The sequence below is a fragment of the Amphiura filiformis genome, unplaced genomic scaffold (assembly GCF_039555335.1).
Source record: "Amphiura filiformis unplaced genomic scaffold, Afil_fr2py scaffold_30, whole genome shotgun sequence".
Lineage (NCBI taxonomy): Eukaryota > Metazoa > Echinodermata > Ophiuroidea > Amphilepidida > Amphiuridae > Amphiura > Amphiura filiformis.
Window position 1 is genome coordinate 712,279 of NW_027305494.1, and position 20,562 is coordinate 732,840.

Here is a 20,562-nt window from a genome sequence, read left to right on the forward strand (position 1 = left end):
CTAATTTACACAGACACCAGGGATAACGTCATGCAACGGCAGGAATATTGGGGGGGGGGGCAAAGAGAATTTCAGGGCGGTAAAATCAACAAATTGCCACAAAAAGTGGAAATAGGCTATTTGTAATTTTGAGTTCTTACTGGGGCAATGGAGGAAAGAGTTGACCAAATCCCACCCCTTCCCCGGCCGCCATAGCGTAGTGTAAGTTATTTCCTTGTTTTGCATTACCGAGGTCCCTGGTTCAAGCTCTGTCAGTTCCCACATGATTTTATGTGCATTTGATATCAAGTCTATTTTTACTCTCAAAGAATTTCTCTGGGTATATGAGTGTTGTGGGCCAGACCAAAACTCATGGCCAGGAGTATTGCATATAATTGGTCGAGCCAGGCAAGCACAACAACCATGGCTTGCATAATCCTCGAGGGGTCAGTGACTCACAACTGGACCGAAGCAGATAACTCGTCATCTTCTTCCTTCCTTCTTTCCTTTCCTTTCGCCAAAAAAACCGAAAATGCATTAGCGGAGGACTAAAACAGACTTACAGATGGTGGAGGCAGAACTTTTGAATGCCTTCATATACAAAACTATCATATCACATACACATGAGAAGACCAACTAAGAATGCACTTGTAATTAGTTCTGGGCTACCATGCAGACTGTGCAGGCTTCAGATGAAGTTAAATATCATCAATGGAATGACGAATACTACGTGTAATATTATGTAGTGCAATTTGATGAACTTTAAGTCAGCATGGTGCTTAGTTCTACTATTGCAAGGAAGGGCCCATGATAAGGTTTTATAATATTATAGTAAATAGTACCAGGATAAAAACTTATATTTGCTAATGTTCTCAAAACCTGTTTCATTAAAACTAGTGTTGGCCGATCCAACCCAAGATCGGATCTGCCGATCTCCGATCTGAAAATTAGCAGATCGGGCCGATCCGATCCCATTCAGATTCCTTAAATGTTATTCTACAACCAGTACAAGTTCATTCAAGTCGGGCCCCAGTAATGTTAACGGTCAAAGCTTAATTCCCAAACCTGTAACTATGTAATATGATGACCGTTTTAGAGGTTTTTCATGTCAATATCAACCCAAATAAAATACCATTTTACACCCCAAGTCCCAGCGTTACTCACTCAGTGCCTCCGATTGTCGGAAGTTTAATCATTAATCCATTTCTCTTGATTGTTTTATTCTTCTTTCTTCTCCGCGAATCAACTTTGATTTGTGTGTGTACCAAGTTAGGCGAATCACTGCGCGAATTGATTCGATGACCCTGCAGCTAAATCAGCTCCATCGATATTATAATAATTTATGCATATGACGTATTGGGGAATACCGCGGAATTCCCATATTTATTGGTTGTGCAGATTTGTTTACAGAAAGAATTCACGTGTTCGGAGATTAAGAGATGAAATCGTCAGTGTGAGGAGGAATAGCGAGAATGTGCGCGATTCTAAAAATAACATGCCCTCAAATTCACCTTGGGAAACCCGACATTGAAGGGCGCAGGGACTTCACGTGTCGAGTGTTAAAGTGTTTACAAATTTTTCCCAGGGACGCACTGTACAGTCGGGAGTGTTGTCACTGAGTGGATAATATTATAAAATACAGTATGAAACGACATGATTCTTGCGGTGGTAACAACGTTTTTGGAAATATATTGGCATTAAATAGTAGTAATGTTACATAAGAAAGTAATGGTAAGCTTAAAGAATTGTTGTGTACTTTTATTACTGTCAAGTTCAGAGATCGATAAGCTAGATCGGCAGCTGATAGCTCATCTGCCGATTCAGATTCAAGGCCGATGCAGTCCATATCGGCACCGATCTCCGATTCACAGATCGGGTATCGGCCAACATTAATTAAAACACAAAGAGTTTTCCCCTACTTTTTGGTAATGACAAAAATATTAATTGTAAAACAAAATGAATACATGTCTATAGCTGAACAAAATTACGACAATAAAAATTTTTTGTCAGCTACATGTTGCCAAACATGAAAACTGCTGTCAGCATTAAAATAAATTTAAGATGTAATTATGAACTATCCAGAAAAAAACACTGCTTCCAACATAATTTCTAAAAAGAAGTACCTTCCATATAATTTTGTAGTTAACTAAATGTCTTAAAATAGTGTGTCTCGTCTCAAGTCGAGAAAAATGCCCTGTTCGTTCGCATGCACTGGCCTAACCTTGCAGGGTGAACATACGCTCGTAGAGGAGCAATTTGTCCATACGCTGGTGATGCAATTACTTACACCCACTGATCCATTCTCTACATACAGCTCATCTGTCTTTTGGAATTTGCAGGAGAGCATTAAATAGCTCTTCTGAAGCCTTCAAGGAGAGCTGTTTAGAGCATTTATAATAGAATGCAAAGAGAGAATGGACAATTAAGGAAAGCAAAAATCACTCTCCTGTTTCAGATTTAAGGAGAGTAGTATGGAGAGTCATTTGCTCTCGCTCTGCTCAAAAGGCAGTCCCTGGCTCATACCTTGAGACAAGACACAGTACATCCACAATTTGTACCAGTGATTTCTTTATATGACATCGGTTTATAAAGACATTATGCATGATGTAATGTATATAAGTTCATATGATACAGGTATGTATGACACATAATTATACATCATGTCGTTATTATGGTCCACATGTGTGTGACAAACTTAGTAAGCTTATAATATGATCCAAATCCAATTAACAAATTAGTTATCTCATAACTACTGGATACCATTGTAAATACCAGAGTAGAACATGTCCTACTGCAAGTATACAACATGAACATGGTAACATAATGTGCTTACTTGAGATATAGCCTCAATTTAACATGTTGGACAAATAATTCCTGAATTTTAAAAGCATGCCTTTTTTCTTAAAGTTAAAGTGATCCAAAAATAAAAGTGTTTTTTCACAATTTTTTTGCCACTTTCTATGAAAAGCTGTCTTAAATCTACATAAATGCTTTCACTGGTTGGGAAATTTGAACAGAATGAGTGATTTTTGGTATTTTTAAAGATGATGATGAAAAAACAGAAAACAATAATTGTCAACAAAACTAACTTATGTAGGAAATTTCACTGGAGGGGAATACAACAATGCTTTTTTCCATGCCTCAAATACACAATCCAAAGCAAAGCTCTTTCATGTCCCAATTATGTGTTACTCCCTCTTCTCTTCCCCAGATATATCCAGATATAATACCATTTTGTTAGTACCTGTGAACTCTCTGAGTACAATTGTCTGGTTTTGGTTACAATTATATGTGAGCATCAATGGGCTATTCCATTTAAATTCCACACTACCCCTGTGGAAGATTTTGGAAATATCTTCCACAGGGGAGTATGTTTTTCAAATATAAGTGGTCAGAGTTAACTTTGAAACCCATACTCCCCTGTATTATGGTTTTACCAATATCTTCCACAACTGGAGTAAGTATTTTAAATGAAAGTTATCCAATTGTGTATTCTATTCAACATTGATACTCCCTCTGTGGAAGACTTTAGCCAAATTTTCCACAGGGGTAGTGAGGAATTTAAATGGAATAGCCCAATATCGTCACCCATCAACATTTACCTTTTCAAAAATCAAAATCATACAGATGAAATAAATGATGGACATCACCGTGTGCCGACACCAAGCAATGAGAACGGGGGAGTTTCTAGGTAATTTGTCTGGTTTTGGTTACAATCATACAATACCTATGAGCTAAAAATCATTAAATCATAACAGGCTATCATTAGATACCTGTTTTTCACTACCATTTGTTAATACGGGGGCGTTCCTGAGTAAATTTGTCTGATTTTGGTTACAATATAATATAATATCTGTGAGCAACAAAAAATCTTTCATTATAACAGGCCCCATCATCATTGGTCTTTTTTCCTTCTTCAAAATTATACATACAGATGAAATAATTGATGGAAATACTATCCACTCTTTGCCAGACACCAAGCAATGAATTCTATTCTAATTGCACAAAACACCTGAAAGACGGGAAACGATGTCTGTGCATATGAGACGTTTATCCCACCAGTATTATAGTCCCTGTGTGTATTGGGTCACTGACTGTCAGCTCATGCAAGACTTAAAGGTACACACAGCCACTTGATTTTGACCCAAAAAAATTTCAATCAAAGAAATTGAGACCCGGGGGGGGGGGGGGGGGGGACCCCAACTTTGGAGGTGGCGCGTATGTAGGGCTGTTAAGACCCCCTTTTTCAGCGTCGCTGTCACCCAAAGACCCCATTTTTTTACGAACACATGCTCTGTCACCCTAAGACCCCCTATTTTTCCATTTGATCTGTCACCCAAAGACCCTTACAAGTTCAATTTGAACAGCAACTTTCATTTATCACTGATTTTGTTACTTATTTTGAAAAAACAAGGAAATTTGAAGCCATATAGAACTAGAAATATGATTTTCGAGGTTTCCGTGGCGCTGTTTCGGCTCTCACAAAGATTCCATTTAAAAAAAGGTCATGTTCTCACTCAATGACCCCATATTTTTTACATTTTGCTCTCACCGAATGCCAAAAATCATGCTCTCACCCAATGACCCCATATTTTTCACATTTTGCTCTCACCAAAGGCCCGTGGTGCGAAAGTGCCAGCCCTATACCTATATCCATTTCATATTGAAGTGCCCCCCCCCCCTCCCTCCCCCCCGGAATTGAGATTTTGAAAGAATTTATGTAAGACGCCATCACTCGATCAATTTTTAAATCCATACCTTTTATTTCATCCAATTACATTTTGGTTTTGAAAATAAGATCCCTTTGTATATATTGCATTAGGTCAATGACTGCTTGCAGTAGGTTATGAGTCTAAGATCAGGGAATAAATAAGATTGGGAAGGGTCACAACACTACCGCGATTTCTACCGGCTGCATCGAGTCCATGCTCCGTGTTAAAGTAATAAAATTACCCGTAAAAATCACGGCTTGCTGCAACCAAGGTTAGACTTGTTCAAGCCTGCTACAGTGTATTTTTTTCAAATGTTGAACAGCTGTTTTTAATACTTTTAATAATATTTTTAGCGCATCCATGAACTTAATTTATTTAATACAATCCCACTATCCAGACCAAGATTTATACAAGAAAAATACTGTTTCAATCACAAAAATTAACCTTAATTTTGCACCTACACGTAAGACTTGGCGATAGTCTATTCAGATATCGTTGTCAAGCTCGAGGTGATTAACCCCCGATGATTGACAGTCGGGAACGCGAACTGTTACACGTAGTCATGGTGCTGGGCGCGTTCGGGGGTGCTGGCGTCCGTCAAGTCGACGGTCGCCAGCACCCCCTTTTCCCAAGATGGCGGCGCCCATGCTGGTACCAAATTTGGAGAATCGGCGAATCACTGTCAACCCCTTGCTAAGATGCAAGTACATAGTTGTATGATTGTTTATCTTCTTTACCCCCCCCCCCCATTCAAAATAGGACACTGGAGAAATTTCCCAATTTTGATACCTACCAAGGTTACAGGTCTCACTTGCAAATCCATGCTCCTGCTTATCCATATTGCAACAACCAGAGAAAAACAAGCCAAAACATAGGCTAACAAAATGATTAAGCCCATCATGGCGGATGCTAGTCTCTGTCAAAATCTTACTGCAGCAAAATGATATGTACTTCAGCACTAGAATGATGGCACATCCAAGATTTCACCCACTCAAATTGTGGTCATTCCAGACTGCGGAGGAGATAAGGCTACAACAGCCCTCAATCTTTCAACTATACAGATAAGACACAAACCATAGCAAAAAGATGAAAATATACACATAAATAACAAGTTTGATCCAACATTAACAAGTAATACAGTAACTTATTCCAAAGTAGCAACATGAGATTGTGGAGGAGGCTAACAGATGTAACATTCACACGTCTGATATATAATGAGTAGTCTCCTTCCAAGCCATTTGATTTATAATTTCCAGGAGGGCAGCATGAGAATTACACACAGTTGTGGCAAAAATATTCCAACTTGTTACACCATTATTCCATATTTGCTTGCATTATTCCATAAACATTTTTGATCCAATCGCATTCCAGGTCTTCTCGTTATCACACCACACAGCTTAAAGCCCTACATTATGATGGCTTTCCTTAGCATTGCAATCCTTTCCTTAATTCCCAGTAGCTTATGTCGTTCAAACTTTCCAAACAAAATCTTGATCCTCCCTCTACATTCGACATCACTGTTACCAAGATACTATTCTGCAGTTATACAAGATGACGTCAGTATACAAACTGAAAACTATCTCCCCCATATCTGCTTGTTAAGCTTCCATGTCCCAAACGTACGTGATTTGCTTTGACTTGAGGCTATCTTCCCATTAGCATTATTAGCTAGCCACGCCAACTTAGTCCGCTCGCACTGAATCTGATATCAGCACATTGCTTTTCCGAAGTTTATTTTTAAAACACAGGCGAGCTTAGGTTAAATGTTGAAACAACTATCCATCTTGACCCTTGCTCCACATCCCCTAACCGACCCCAGGGAGCCGGTCGCCAGGAGGAGGAGGGGGTTTTCTTGTGAAGTTGATACACCAGTTTAGTTTTCCGTTGTCATTGCGTCCATGTTTGGATGACCAGCGGGTATCGCTAGATAGATGTTGTATACGCCACAGCAAGGGGTGTTGTAATAACCCCGGAGGCAACCTTGGCCCGTAACACTACGCCTCTGCAACTTTATCATCGCCAAATTGGACGCACACGCATGCCTGATTTGATAGCTGGCTTGATGTCGGACTCACAACTCAAATAACAGTTTACTTTTCAGGTTTACACATTTTCGGGTCTAAATGAGTTACTAAGCATCTCAATTACAAGACTTAAATTCCTAATGACTATACCACCTACGTAGACACAAACAAATAAACTATAAATCCAAACACAGATTCAAATTCTCTGTTACAAGTTTCCGAAAACGCCACTTGAATAACTTTGGAATAAAAGCTTTTCAGCATGCAGAGGGATAAATATGCAAACTTCACTATCTCTCTCCATGAACCGTAGCTACATTTGTTTGTGACAATCACAGCGGTCCAGTGCTAATAGATAGTGACAGAATTCTATACATTTGACGAAAGATAAACGCACAAGATTTTTTCACATCAGATGAAAGCGACTTTTTAATAATTGCACAGAAAAAATAAGAGCATGTCGCAGATTGATTTGTTAAAAATTCACGTTAAAATAATTTAAGTGAAGTTTAACTTTGACTTGGTTACATCCCATCATCGAGTGTGTGCAATTGGTAAGATATTGGATGCGCTCACCTGGAGCGACCTTTTGACATTTTCAGTGACAATTAGAGACAGAATGTGACATCAAAACAAATTTACTTCTATATCCTAGTGATCACTGGTCATGCTGTTTAACCCAATGAGAACTACCTGCCTATTGGTCAAAAAGAAGTTTTCATTATCAATTGGACCAATCAGCAACATTGTTAGAATAATTTCACCACACAAAACAATAGGGGTGAATTATTTGCAAAGCTCCATTCTGATTGGAGATTAAAATGAAGATATCATGTAATTGACCAATCAGAGGCAATGTTACATCGGCAGGTAGTGCTCAGGGGGTTAAAACTTATGATTAATTTGAAGAAACAAATTGTTTGGATATGAAAATATTTCAATATATTGCAATTTTGTACAGTCTTATGAATTATACGGAATTGGAGAACATGATTTAAATAATAAAATTTGATATTGTTTTTAGATTAAGTTGTAAAGCATTTTGGATGTAGAAAAAATAAAAAAATATAAACCTACAGCTTTTCACTGTTTAATATCTTCCATAAGTGAACTCTGTAACCTAAGGGTTTGGACCATCAAGAAGCCATCACAACTGTTTACAATACTAACACATGCTTGCCAATGGAGCATACTATCATAAATGACACATATGATGCTGACGAGCAACGCTTATTACGAGAATGGAATCTCCTTCCGGCTGCTACAAGGAATAGTAGCTGATAGTAGCTAGCCATCACTATATGAGTGAGATAGCAGGATCCATTATGATCAAAAACCTCATCTGTCAGGACAAAGTTCTTTAACCCTACATATATGTGCATGAAAAGAATGACCTTTGAGTGTGTTGGGTACAAAAACTCATACTGGTAACTTGAGGTCAATTTTTGAGCTATGTTTGTTGAATGGCGGTTAAGGGCTCAGATAGTGACATTTTCACATATTTTTTGTGGGACTTGAGAGCACATCAGACATATTGAATTACATTTTGAATATGAGGAATGTCATTCTGATATCAAATAATTTTGATTTTTTAAAAATATAACAGTCCTCGAAGTAATGCCATTTGATATGTCGGTAATGCTCTAAGGTACCACAAAAAACATGTGAAAACATTGCTATCCGATTCCTTAATGAACTTTGTCATTGGAATGAGGCCATTTTTAGCTCACACTTGATCTGTGATTTAATAGGAGGAGTTATAGGAACCTCATTTGTCAACATCCATCAAAGTGTGATTCGCCAGATTTCTTGCCGCATGTGTTAATATTCAAGCATCATGGTACTAGAAATATATCGTAAACATTCACATTACATCAGTACTTCCTTCCGATGACTTATAGTAGTACCTGATGGCAAATGGGTCAATACACTGGTGTAAGATTTGTGATCAGTGGTGGATGAAAAACATGTTTGTCAACATCTATTTGCTTGCACTATACTGCTTTAACCTATATATAAGTACAAACCAAATCTGTGGCATCGGGGGTCGATGCTTTGCGTCTCATGCAATGTGACGCATAAAGAGCGTTTTGCGCTCAGCAAGTACAAATCGCGCAGTAGTTGGTGCGCTATTCATGGGGGATCATGGTTTGGTGCTTGTGTTCCCCTAATCGCGAGTAGTCTTTGACAAAGACTACAATCAGAGGGAACCTATTTTGGGCTATTCTTACCACTGCGCAAACAGGATTGCCACTATGCACCCTGTGGACTAAGGTTTCTGGGTATGCCCCTGGTGGCTGAAATGTACATGTACAGAGAGAGAGGAAGGTCTAGGTGACAAGGGGAAATCTTGAATGAACATCCAAATAGTTGTACCGGTCTGAAGATTGCTCAATGAAGATCTACAACTGAATCAGTTCCATTGGATCATGATGCCCTTGGTGGTAAGCGTGAAGTGAGGAACAAAGCTCTGCATCAGATGGTTAGTATAGGCTAAGGCAGACATCCTACGGACTGCACTTGCTAAAATTCTGATTATCCACACAACTAGATGTGATCAATCATCCTATTATGCATAAGTTGTTTACAAACACATAGTTTGTTTACTCGAGCACCCAACTTATTTTCACTGGCATTTGATAGTTATGACATCGTCCCAACGTCACCTTGCTGTAGTCTTTAATACTATAGAGCTTTGAAGATTCAAGTTCTTTTCTCCCTGTATATAGTTCCCATTGAAAGGTTTGCTCTAGTCCCAAACACTGCATATCAAATGTCACCATTTTTGTTGCACAGACATATTAATCAACTGAAATTGTCAACACTGAAATACCTTACTTTCCCCAACAAGGATCTCTCGCAGATGAAAAACAACATCAGGTAAAAATGGAAAACTTTATTTTTCCAGCAAAATCTTTACATAATCATACCTAAAATGAAACCTGAATGCCTACTGCAAAACGGAAGGGGGAGGCGAATCCATATTTCTCAATTCTGGGATGATTCCTTTTAGTACTGAGTTTCCACTCTTGAATGTCAGCCTTCAGACTAGACACCTCACTTTAAACTGACCCCCTCAAGAAGCCCCGTAGAATCTTTATTCAATGAATCAAATTTCACAAATGCATTTAAAAAAGTTTGGACGGAATCTATATGCCATGCTCATGCATATAATACACCTAATGAAAACAATTTAACAGCAATGACGTAGAAGGAATATTGCTGTGTATTTAGTTGGTTCACTATAATATTCCCTATTTGCATGTTCTCCTACTTGATTACTCACTCACTACTCGCTTATCACTCATTTACTCATCACTCACACAAACGCCCACTCTTCTCTCACTCACTCAATCCATCAATCGTGACATAGGTCTCAAATATTTCTAAGAAGAAAAACACAGAAAAAAGGTGGACTCTAAAATATCCATACCCATATTACACAGGCTAATTAAAAAAAAAATGTTTCCCTTGAAACTTGGACAGCAAAATTAAAAACAAACAAAATTTTGAACACATGTTGCAACATGAAACTTTATGCACACAAATATTACCACTTACGATAAGTGACAGTTGCTAAACATCCACCTATTTCAAATGCCCTGGCCCCTATATCTAACATCTTCAGTTTAATTTCAAACCTCCCGTTTCAAGATGCTAAACAAAACAAAACGGAAGATTGGTATTCATTGTGCAAAGTCCTGGAGCAACCAACAAGCAATTTCCTCCCTTGATGGAATTGGGCTGTTCCAGTTAAATTCATTCACCCCCAATGGAAGACATGACCTTAATCTCCCACACAAAGGGTGTAGATTTAAAATGGAGTCACCCATTCAGGTAATCCCATCTGAAATTCACACTCCCTGTGTGGAAGATTAAGGTCATGTCTTGCACAGAGGGACTATGGATTTCAACTGAAATAGCCCATTTTCTCCCTTGATGGAAAATCTGGTGTTAAACAACTTCCTTTTAATGTCTCAAGACTTATTGGCAAAGATATTATCTTATGTTATTGTCTTATTCATTCGAAACTATATCATGACAATGTTAATATAAATAAAGAAAAAGACCATAAGTGTGTCACCAGACAGTTATATCTCCCATATGCCTCTATGTTCCCATACACCTGTGTAACTCAATAAGAATATAAATCTAAGAATAAGAAAAAACAAAGATTTTGTCTCTTTGGAAGATTCAGACACTTAAAATATAAAAACTTCATCCTCTAGCTTGGATTATCAGCATATAGGACCTCGACCCACATTGGGCTATTCAGTTGAAATCCACACTACCCCTGTGGAAGATTTTGGAAATATCTTCCACAGGGGAATATATGTTTTTCAAATGTAATTGATCAGAGTTAACCATTTTGAAACCCATATTCCCCCTATATCATGGCTTTACCCTTTTCTTCTACAACTATAGAGTACATATTTCAAATGGAAGTTACCCAATTGTCTATAGGCCTACTATTTGAAACTTATACTCCCTCTGTGGAAAACTTCAGCTAAATCTTCCACAGGGGTAGTGTGGATTTTAAATGGAATAGCACATTACAAATACATAATGTTTATCTGACAGTGTTTATATGAAAAAAATATTTGTGACCTATTTTGTACAGTAGGCCATGTAAGTCATTTAGAGCTCACCTATAACTTTAAGACAACATGATTTCAAAAAGCATTAGGCTACCTGTAAGTTGTGCATGGATCCCATATTCACAACCTCCAAGTATACTAAGTTGACTTAGTTGCTACAGGTAACTAAATTATGTGATATTTTGGTAAAATATCCAGGGTATTATATTTCTACAAATTGTTTGAACATGTAGTTCTGATCTAATCTATTTGGTACCCAACTCTGGTTATTTTACATAATAGTTTATCACCAAATTCACCAAATTTGGGTAATATTCATGCAGCTTGCTTACATTTAGTTCTGATCTGGTCTGCACTGCTTTTTTTGTGTATGCATCTGATCCACATAGCAACCTCTCAGCAAAATCAACTCAATGCTCAGTGCGAGAAGTGGGTAAGTGCAATAGCTGCCATGTGTAGATGAGTACAATATACTGTGAGTTCACAGGGCATATGTTGCCAAATGTTCACAGGGCAGCTATTGCACTTACCAACTTCTGGCACTGAGCAGTCAATATGAACTTTGGAAAGAGATCCATTTAAAGTAATAGTGATCTTAATGGTACCAACCCCTTAAGCTTAACCCTAGCTCTAACTTAATGTGAGTGACCTCCGTTAGATCACTTGGGTTCATCTATAGGACCAGATTCCTCTGGTACAATATTGGTTCCCCGGGGGGGCCACTCAAATATGAGAGTGTACGCATGCGTGACCAAATTTTTTTCGAACACCCCTAAACAAGTTTTCCTCTGTGAGCAAAATGACCCCCTAAACAAGTTTTTATACGCTTTCCCCAAAAATTTGACCCCTAAACAGGTTTTTGTCTAATTTTGACCCCCTAAACAAGTTTTTGTCTAATTTTGACCCCCTAAACAAGTTTTTGTCTAAATTTGACCCACGTTACAAGTTTTGATGGATTTTGACAAATTGAACAAATTTGTAGGCCTACTAAGTTAGTAACTTTTCATTGAACACTAAAACTGAGTCCACCTCCTGGATATAGGCCTACCCCCCCTCCGGTATACCATACCGTACCACTTTAAAATATAAATAATTCAGATTCGTAGCTTGTTACATGAATCTGATTGGATTCTCGTAAAAGTAGTTTTGTGAGAATATACCAATATTCAGCGTAATTTATCATCATAGTTTATCCAGACAACGTTAAAGCAGTTTTCACATCGTATTTGGTTCCGAATTCGGCACCTAAAGTTGATTATCGTGTCCTGATATCAGCGGCCCTTTTCATGCTTTCTACTGCATATATAATTTCCTAAAGTAATCCAGAGAAGGGGAAGCTCGCAAATCTACCAGCAGGAGTAGTGAATAATGTGAGGAATCTATAAAGGTCCTAAAAATCTTTTTGAAATACATATGATATTTTCATTCCGGATTTTCGTCTCCCCGTTTTGTCCACTGAACTATATACCCATCATCATAATCATGACGTCATTAATTAATATGCACGTTTTTAATCTAAACGGTATTTTACATAGAAGTACGAGGCCATGGTTAAATCACATGTAACACGTCATGAAATATATTTGCATAACATAGTGCTTTAAACATTTATACGACACTGGAATAAACTTTTTTGAATCGGAGTTTCAGCAGATTTGAAAAGCGGATTAAAATGGTACCTAAATGCGTTACAAACGATTTTAAAACAACCCCTTTTCATGAAAAGTCAGTTCTTTGAGGCCGTTGAAGCGTTAAGAACAGAACGTGACCAACCAAAAAAAACACCCCTTTTCACGCGTTTTTTTGGTCATGCTTACATCATTATATTTGAGTGGCCCCCCCCGGATTGGTTCCTGGTGTAACACCATTTCACTCCTTGACATGTTCTATGGGTTAAATAATATTGCATGTGATAACAAGCAAGTCAGCAACCTCTGTGACTATCCTTAGATATAAGAAAATGCTAATAAATGATAGTAAGGTGATGACACACTTAGTACGTTATCACTTCAAATTAATTCTTTGACATATTAAGAAGAAATTATAATGAGATCAAGTACCTTTCCAACAACATCATGAATACAATCTGAAATCAGGATTTTTAAGTTTAGGATGTCTTTGATCTTAAGATAAAAACACTCTTTTAGATTATTCGTGAGGTCAGGAATTGGAGTCAAAATTCAATTTTGATAAATAAGCCTGTAAGCCTGATTCATTTAACATCATGCCTCTATATTCATTTTCTACCTTGTTTAACTGCACCCAAAAGTATCCATACACTCAAATAAGAAATAATATCTTGTACAGAAAACATTAAGTCACATTTTGACAAGTGAGATTTATGAATGAACAAATCAGATTCATGTATCCATACAACTATAACATTTCTTCATAAAATTACCACCATTTAAGTGTAACAATACCTTCTGTGTGCAGTTAATTTGAAGTAGCAAACACAAGTCAAAATATGGTGACAGTGCAATTTCATCCCTGATACTTCACATAAACTATAATTTAATATAATTACCCATAATCCCTTGCTTGTAACCATCTTTCACCTCTTAAACTAAACACACCAAGCAACTAGCAAACCTGACGCTACCATGCTAGCTGATGGTGGTATATTCAATTTACTGAGAACAAATTACGACAACTTTTTTTTCCAGGGGTCCCTCCTAGGCTCACCATGAAATTTCAATTTGTTACTTTGTTGCCATGAGCAGAAAGGCAATTGAAATGGAGATAGCGCTAACCTGGCAGACAAAAAATGCAAATTGAAACGAAAAAAAAACGCAGGCAATTTTTAAACTTAAAATGTGAATGGACAATTAGTGTTATTGATCTAATTCTTCTAGAACACCTTCGCTGTATATAGGTAAGCTGTAGGATGTTACTGAAATAATACCCTTATTCTGATTCGAAATGCAGCAACCTTTTTAATATTATTGTTGACTACGTTGAGATCGTCTAGGATGTTAAGTCCATAGGGCTATTAGTTGATACATTTTATATTGGAAGCCATCTCAATGTAAAGCTATGAATGTGACTTGGAGTATGTTGTACCAAACCCAAAATGGCCTCCGCACTTATTGATAAGTTAGAAATCATTACAAATTTGTTAGTTATTTCAATCCTCAATTAATTAATTGATTGATTACCAAAGTTTCACTATGGACCACAATGGCCTCATTCCAGTGGCATAGTTCAATAACCTCAATTAAACAATCATGATGCAATTTTGACCTCAAGTTGCAGAGTATGAGTTTTTGTACCCAAATTTTCAAAGGTCATTCAATAAATGTACAAATGTACTGGGGTTAAAGAACTGTGCCTCTAATAGATGAGCATGTTATGGATCCTGGTATAAATGGTATGGTATAAATGACACCCCTTATATCAAGTATTGGGATCTCCTTTATAGAACTTATATCAATCCTCCTTTGTAGCAGATTTATTTGTCTCAACATTTGAGTGCAAACATCGCTAGGTTATGCTCCAGTCCAACCCGCCTTAAAGAAGTCTGCATTAATGTGATAAATTATCATTATATTATATATTTGTTTCCTGAATAAGGAGTATATAAACATTATCGCAATGAGACCTCCCGACTTCACCATCACGCCTGTCGGAACACTGACATTTAAGTTATCTTTAAGTGAGCAACGTTATCTCTATGACGATAAGCAGCTGGCGCGAGGAGAGAGATGGTAATTTTCAATTCTCGTTAGATTGTATATTAATTAACGTTGCTCGTAGGGAGTACAACCTAACACAGTTTATCTTTGTGACTTATACATTGCTCACAGTCAGGCTTGTAGGGCTACTAGACTTAGTTATAGTTTAGGTTTGCAAGTGGCTTATATTATAATTGATGAAGTCAACACGAATGAACTCCTTGGGGTTATCAGTTGTTACTCTTTCAACTGGGTGTCATTTATTCTCAACTCTGAGAAACAGAGAGGACAGAAATTAGTAGTCGCAGGAATAGCATTTGCGCTAATTACCAATCCAGTAGTTGTAATTAAATCTACTAACGATTTATATGATTAATCCCCGGGGATTAATCATTTTATTTTTTATAACAGACAAGCGTATACACTATGGCCACAATGGCCTCATCCCAATAGCACAGTTCAATAACCTCAATTAAACAATCATAGTGAAAAATTTGGTGGAGTATGAGTTTTTGTACCCACATTTTCAAAGGTTGTTCAATGAATGTACAGATGTATTGGGGTTAATGAATTGTGCCCTGACAGATGAGCATGTTGTGGATCCTAGTGATACAAGTGATGGAAAGGTCAAAGAAATGAAAACCTCTGAGCAACTTCTCATGTTTTCTTGGCAACAATTTCAACTATGTCCTAATTAATTGATGCGATATAGCTCTCTCCTATGTAATTGGTTTATACCATGTGTGGAATGTAATTGACCAGGGGGTGTAGGTATATACTCTCATCTCACAAGTCAAAGTTTTGCACATACAATAGGTTAATGTTACATGTTAAATGTCAGCCACTGTGTAAAGAGATTGGCACTCTCACACCTGTGACAAAGTCCTGTACATGTAATTGGTTATGTAATGTGTGGAATTTCAGTCCAGTGACCAGGTGTTGAGATTAATACTCTCACACCTGTCTCAAAGTCCGGTACACTTATAATTAGTTATACTAAGTGTGGAATGTTTGCCACCAGGTGTTGAGATTGATACTCTCATCTCCTGTGTCAAAGTTCTATACATATTATATGTTTGCCTCATGTGTGGAATGTCGGCGACCAGGCGTAGGAATTGATACTCTCATATCCTCCATCAAAGTTCTGAGAAGTAAATTGGTTTTGTGCTATGTGGAATGTCACCAACTAGTGTGGAAATTGAGACTGGTACTCTAGTATGTTTGAGGTCCTGCTATAATTAAAGACAAAGATAAAAAGACTAGTTTGCATCTGACGTCACTGTCAATCAAATTCGCTACGATCCTTGATTGGCTAATAGTGCGTATAAGGAAGGTCGATTCATCTGGCTGGTGCCGATCGGAGAAAAGGAATAGCAGTGAATGGCTAAAATTACGTACTCTTACAAGGCAAAAAGACATGGTGCCTTCACCAAAGAAAGTTTCCTACTATTAAGACCTAACTTTTGAGATGGTTTGTATGTTTGATGGTGCAAAATTAACAATAAGGCGCCCGGTTTTACGGCCGTGTTCAGCAACTCATATTGTCACGACACTTGTAAACAAACCGTGCTCTGAGTTTGATTAACAGATGACGTCAGACGCAAACTAGTCTTTTTATCTTTGTCTTTCATTATATTTTGTGGCTCCACTTCTGATTCTTTGATAAGGTGTATAATGTAAATATTCTTCATTTTTCACCAACATCTTCCGATAAAATGTGCATTTAACTGCCTCCCTTTACTGGCCTCAACAAAACTTTCAAGAGTGCCTCCCTTAAATTGGCCTCAACAGTAACTTGCAATCATTACAACACAACATAGGTCAAACTTCCAACCGGTATAACTCATAGTTCCAAACCCTACCCAGGGGTTAAATCCCAACCCAGGGGGGCTAGTAACTTTACTTCAAGAATCTAAATCATTCGTGCATATGTCATGAACTAATCACAGTTGGCAAGACGCCAACAGATGGGGACGCTCCTCCTCGCGAGTAGGAAGGTGAACGTATCGATATCATCACTTGATCATGTCATCCAAACTTTTATTTCAATCTATTTATAATTGGTAGTAATAAAGATCTAGTGGCCAAGTATGAGACTACTTCAAAGAGATTATACCCAAAGAGTACTGACTCAGAATTAAAACTCGACTGCCATCTTGATACACGCATGGGACAAAAATTGGGGGTATTCATGTTTTGCTTAAAATGAACCCGAAACTAATCACGATACTAAACAAGCTTCATGGTGCGTCACACTGGCTGCGTCTAGGAGCAATACAATTCGTTAGGCCTATAGTGTGATGATCATGCAGAATTGTTTTCGTGTACTGACGGCAAGGATCCAAATACCCCCAATTTTCCCCATAACTTACTGCGCTATTGCACAAGGCGGTATAGGAAGTCCTGGTTCTATAGTTTTAATTCTGTGGTACCAACTCAGAATTGCATGTGTGTTATAAATGCTATTGTAAATCTGCCATCTTGGTTTATCATGCATGGGGGCCAAAATAGTGTACCTTCAGTCTTTGAGCTTGATTTAATCACCACTGTTTGCATATGTAGCACTTGATGTGTGTTATTGGCACAATGCTCTACTCACAAAATGCAAACAATTGTGCCCTTTAAATCAAAGTTTACCACTGCATTGCAAAATAATCGGGAGATACACTATACTTTGCCCTCTATGAGTGACTCACAAACATGGCAGAGTTGATACTCTTTGGGTCTAGTGTCTTTGGGCTGCTTACATACTGGAGGGTTTTCTCTACTTTGAATAATTTCCCTAATAATCATCACTGACACTAAAAGAAGCTCTACTTTGGATCTGCATCAGATAAATGTATCAATATTGCACCATCAGGAATCCTCTTTCTTGCCCATCCCCTCTATAAACATCTCCAACATTGATCAAATGTTAACGCTGCATGAGTACCACGTTGTGCCACAGTTTGCTCCCTTGCATGTGTGCTAGGTCATCGGATATGTAAGCACACATTTATTTCACCCTTGCCATCTATAATTGTCCCTTCCAAGTCACATTCACAGATTGTGGGCAGAGATACACAGGGTTGCCAAACCTGCGATTTGGTAGCCCAATTGGGCAACTTTTGAAGATTTTTCCTGCGACTTTTGACAACTTCCTGTCCCATAGAAACCAATGGTTAAAAAAAATTGGGCGACTTTTCAACATTGGCTCCTGCGACTTCCGATAGTTTCCTGCCCCATAGAAACCAATGGTAAAGAGAAAAATTGAGCGACTTTTCAATTATTTGACCCGCGATTCGGGCTGAAATCTTTTGGCAACCCTGGAGATACATTTTCATTCACATGAGTATCTTTGACTTGACTTGACTTTTGAAGACCCCTGCTAAGGGAGTGTTTCTAGTTTTTGGGTGTTTTTTTTCAGGCTGATTTTATTTGTTTATTCTATTCTTTGATTCACTTGTGACCCCCTTAACACACATATTAGACAAGGGCTCTATTGCACTTAACTTTGCGAAGCTTTGTAGGTCTCAAAATCAATTGCGACTTCGACTCATCGTAAAATCAATTTCACTGGAATGACTTGGTACCCTTTGTAAGTAATAGGGATTTACTACAGGGGCCCATCCTAAAATCAATTTCACCAAATTGACTTGGTACCCTTCATAAGTAATAGGGATTTACTACAGGAACCCTTCATAAGGTTACGTTTATTAAAAGGGTATTTGCAACTTACAAACAGTTACTTGAGTTAAGAAGGGTTAAAAGTTAAGTGAAATACACCCAGTACACCTTAAATCACATTTACAAAGGTATTGTATATATATTTCAAAATAACCAAGAATTTCACAAACCATTTAAATTGCATTAAAATTTGTCAACTTATTCTTGTCAGAAAATCAATGTCTTTTGCTTTAAATCAAATCTATTGCTAGCACTGCATGCTTGCAGGTATTTGGTTGAAGAAGCTCCGTGCACTCATGTATGAGGCTGTGTCATCGTAACTCTTATTTCACAGTCATACATCCCAACTATAATTGTCCCTAACATTAATCCAATGTTATCACTGCGTGAGTGCAGAGCCCTAACAAATCAAGATTCATTTGTGTCTCCACATGAAACTGTTTTCATTACCAATGTGTGTGTTACTGTAAAAACAGAAATTTATGCACAATTAATTTTTCACGCTTTGCCAATTTTGAACTGTTTGCCTTGTTTGTAAAGTAGTGATTCTATGTTTCCTTACATAGACCTGCACACAAATGAAATATATTTGTGTGTTGTTATTATCATGATCCCGGAGGGGGGGTACTCAGTACAAATGACCATACTGGGGGCGTGCATTAAACATGGGTAGCATTTTCAGCCTTCTGGTATATCAATGACCCCTTTTTCAAAGCCTATTTTGGTATACTAATGGGTCCTTTTTTCAAAATTTTCTCAATTTTTTCGGAAAACAGCCCAATTTTTCCGTAATCTAGCCAAAATTTTCCCAAAAGTTTGGGAAAATTTGTAAAAACTAAGACAATTTTGGTTAAATTCGGCCGAAAATTTTGACTTTTGGTATATCAATGGGTCCAAATTTCTTGAAAAATTGGTATATTTATGGGTCCACTTCCAAAATCCCAGCGGCCCGCCCCTACCAAAACCAAACTTGAGTTCCCCCCCCCCCCCGGATCACGATATCAGCTTGGAATGCAAAAAGCGTGAAAATAAATGGAGCACAAAAATTTCCAATTTACCAGTACCTTTTGGCTATATTTGAATGTGTCACATACATACACTGATTTAATGTAAAGTGTTATAGTCACGTCTGACATTTATAACGGATATACCATTTATTGATATAACATTAAACTGCTTATTTATCTGATACAAACCATTTATGCAGTTAATTACATAAGCAAATAGTCAAAGAGTTATCAACTGAACAAGAAAGAACAAAAAAATGCAGGTCATGTGGATCAACTGCTCAAAATCTTAACCCCATGAAAACTTCCTGCCGATTGGCCAAAAGAAGTTTTCATTATCAATTGGACCAATCAGCAACATTGTTAGAATAATTTCACTACCCAAAAAAATTGGGGTGAATTATTTTCAAAGCTCCATTCTGATTGGTGATTAAAGTGAAGATATCATGTAATTGACCAATCAGAGGCAATGTTCTGATTGGCCCAAAAGAAGTTTTCATTATCAATTGGACCAATCAGCAACATTGTTAGAATAATTTCACCTCCCAAAAAAATTGGGGTGAATTATTTGCAAAGCTCCATTCTGATTGGCGATTAAAGTGAAGAAATCATGTAATTGACCAATTAGAGGGAATGTTAAATTGGCAGGGGGTTAACTTTTGTCCTGCTTGATAATGATGGACTTGTATCAGTTTGATGACTTGTGGCAAAAAGAATTACTTGGCCAAATTCATATTCAATTGAAGTGATTAATATTTCTTAATTTGTATACAACTTCACATAAAACTAGCATATAGCATAAGGTTCATCATGTTTTATCACCCTATCAACTTTGCAGTTCACTGTTTATTGCATTAGGGTTGATATTATACTCAACCACACATCGCACCGATGAGCAACTA

At 37.5% G+C, this 20,562-nt stretch overlaps 1 protein-coding gene across 1 annotated transcript in view; it reads right to left on the reverse strand.

The window, feature by feature from the left end:
- The window catches only part of LOC140143866 (dystrophin-like), a 404,491-nt gene that overhangs the window by 332,236 nt on the left and 51,693 nt on the right, over positions 1-20,562 (reverse strand). The window lies entirely within an intron of this gene.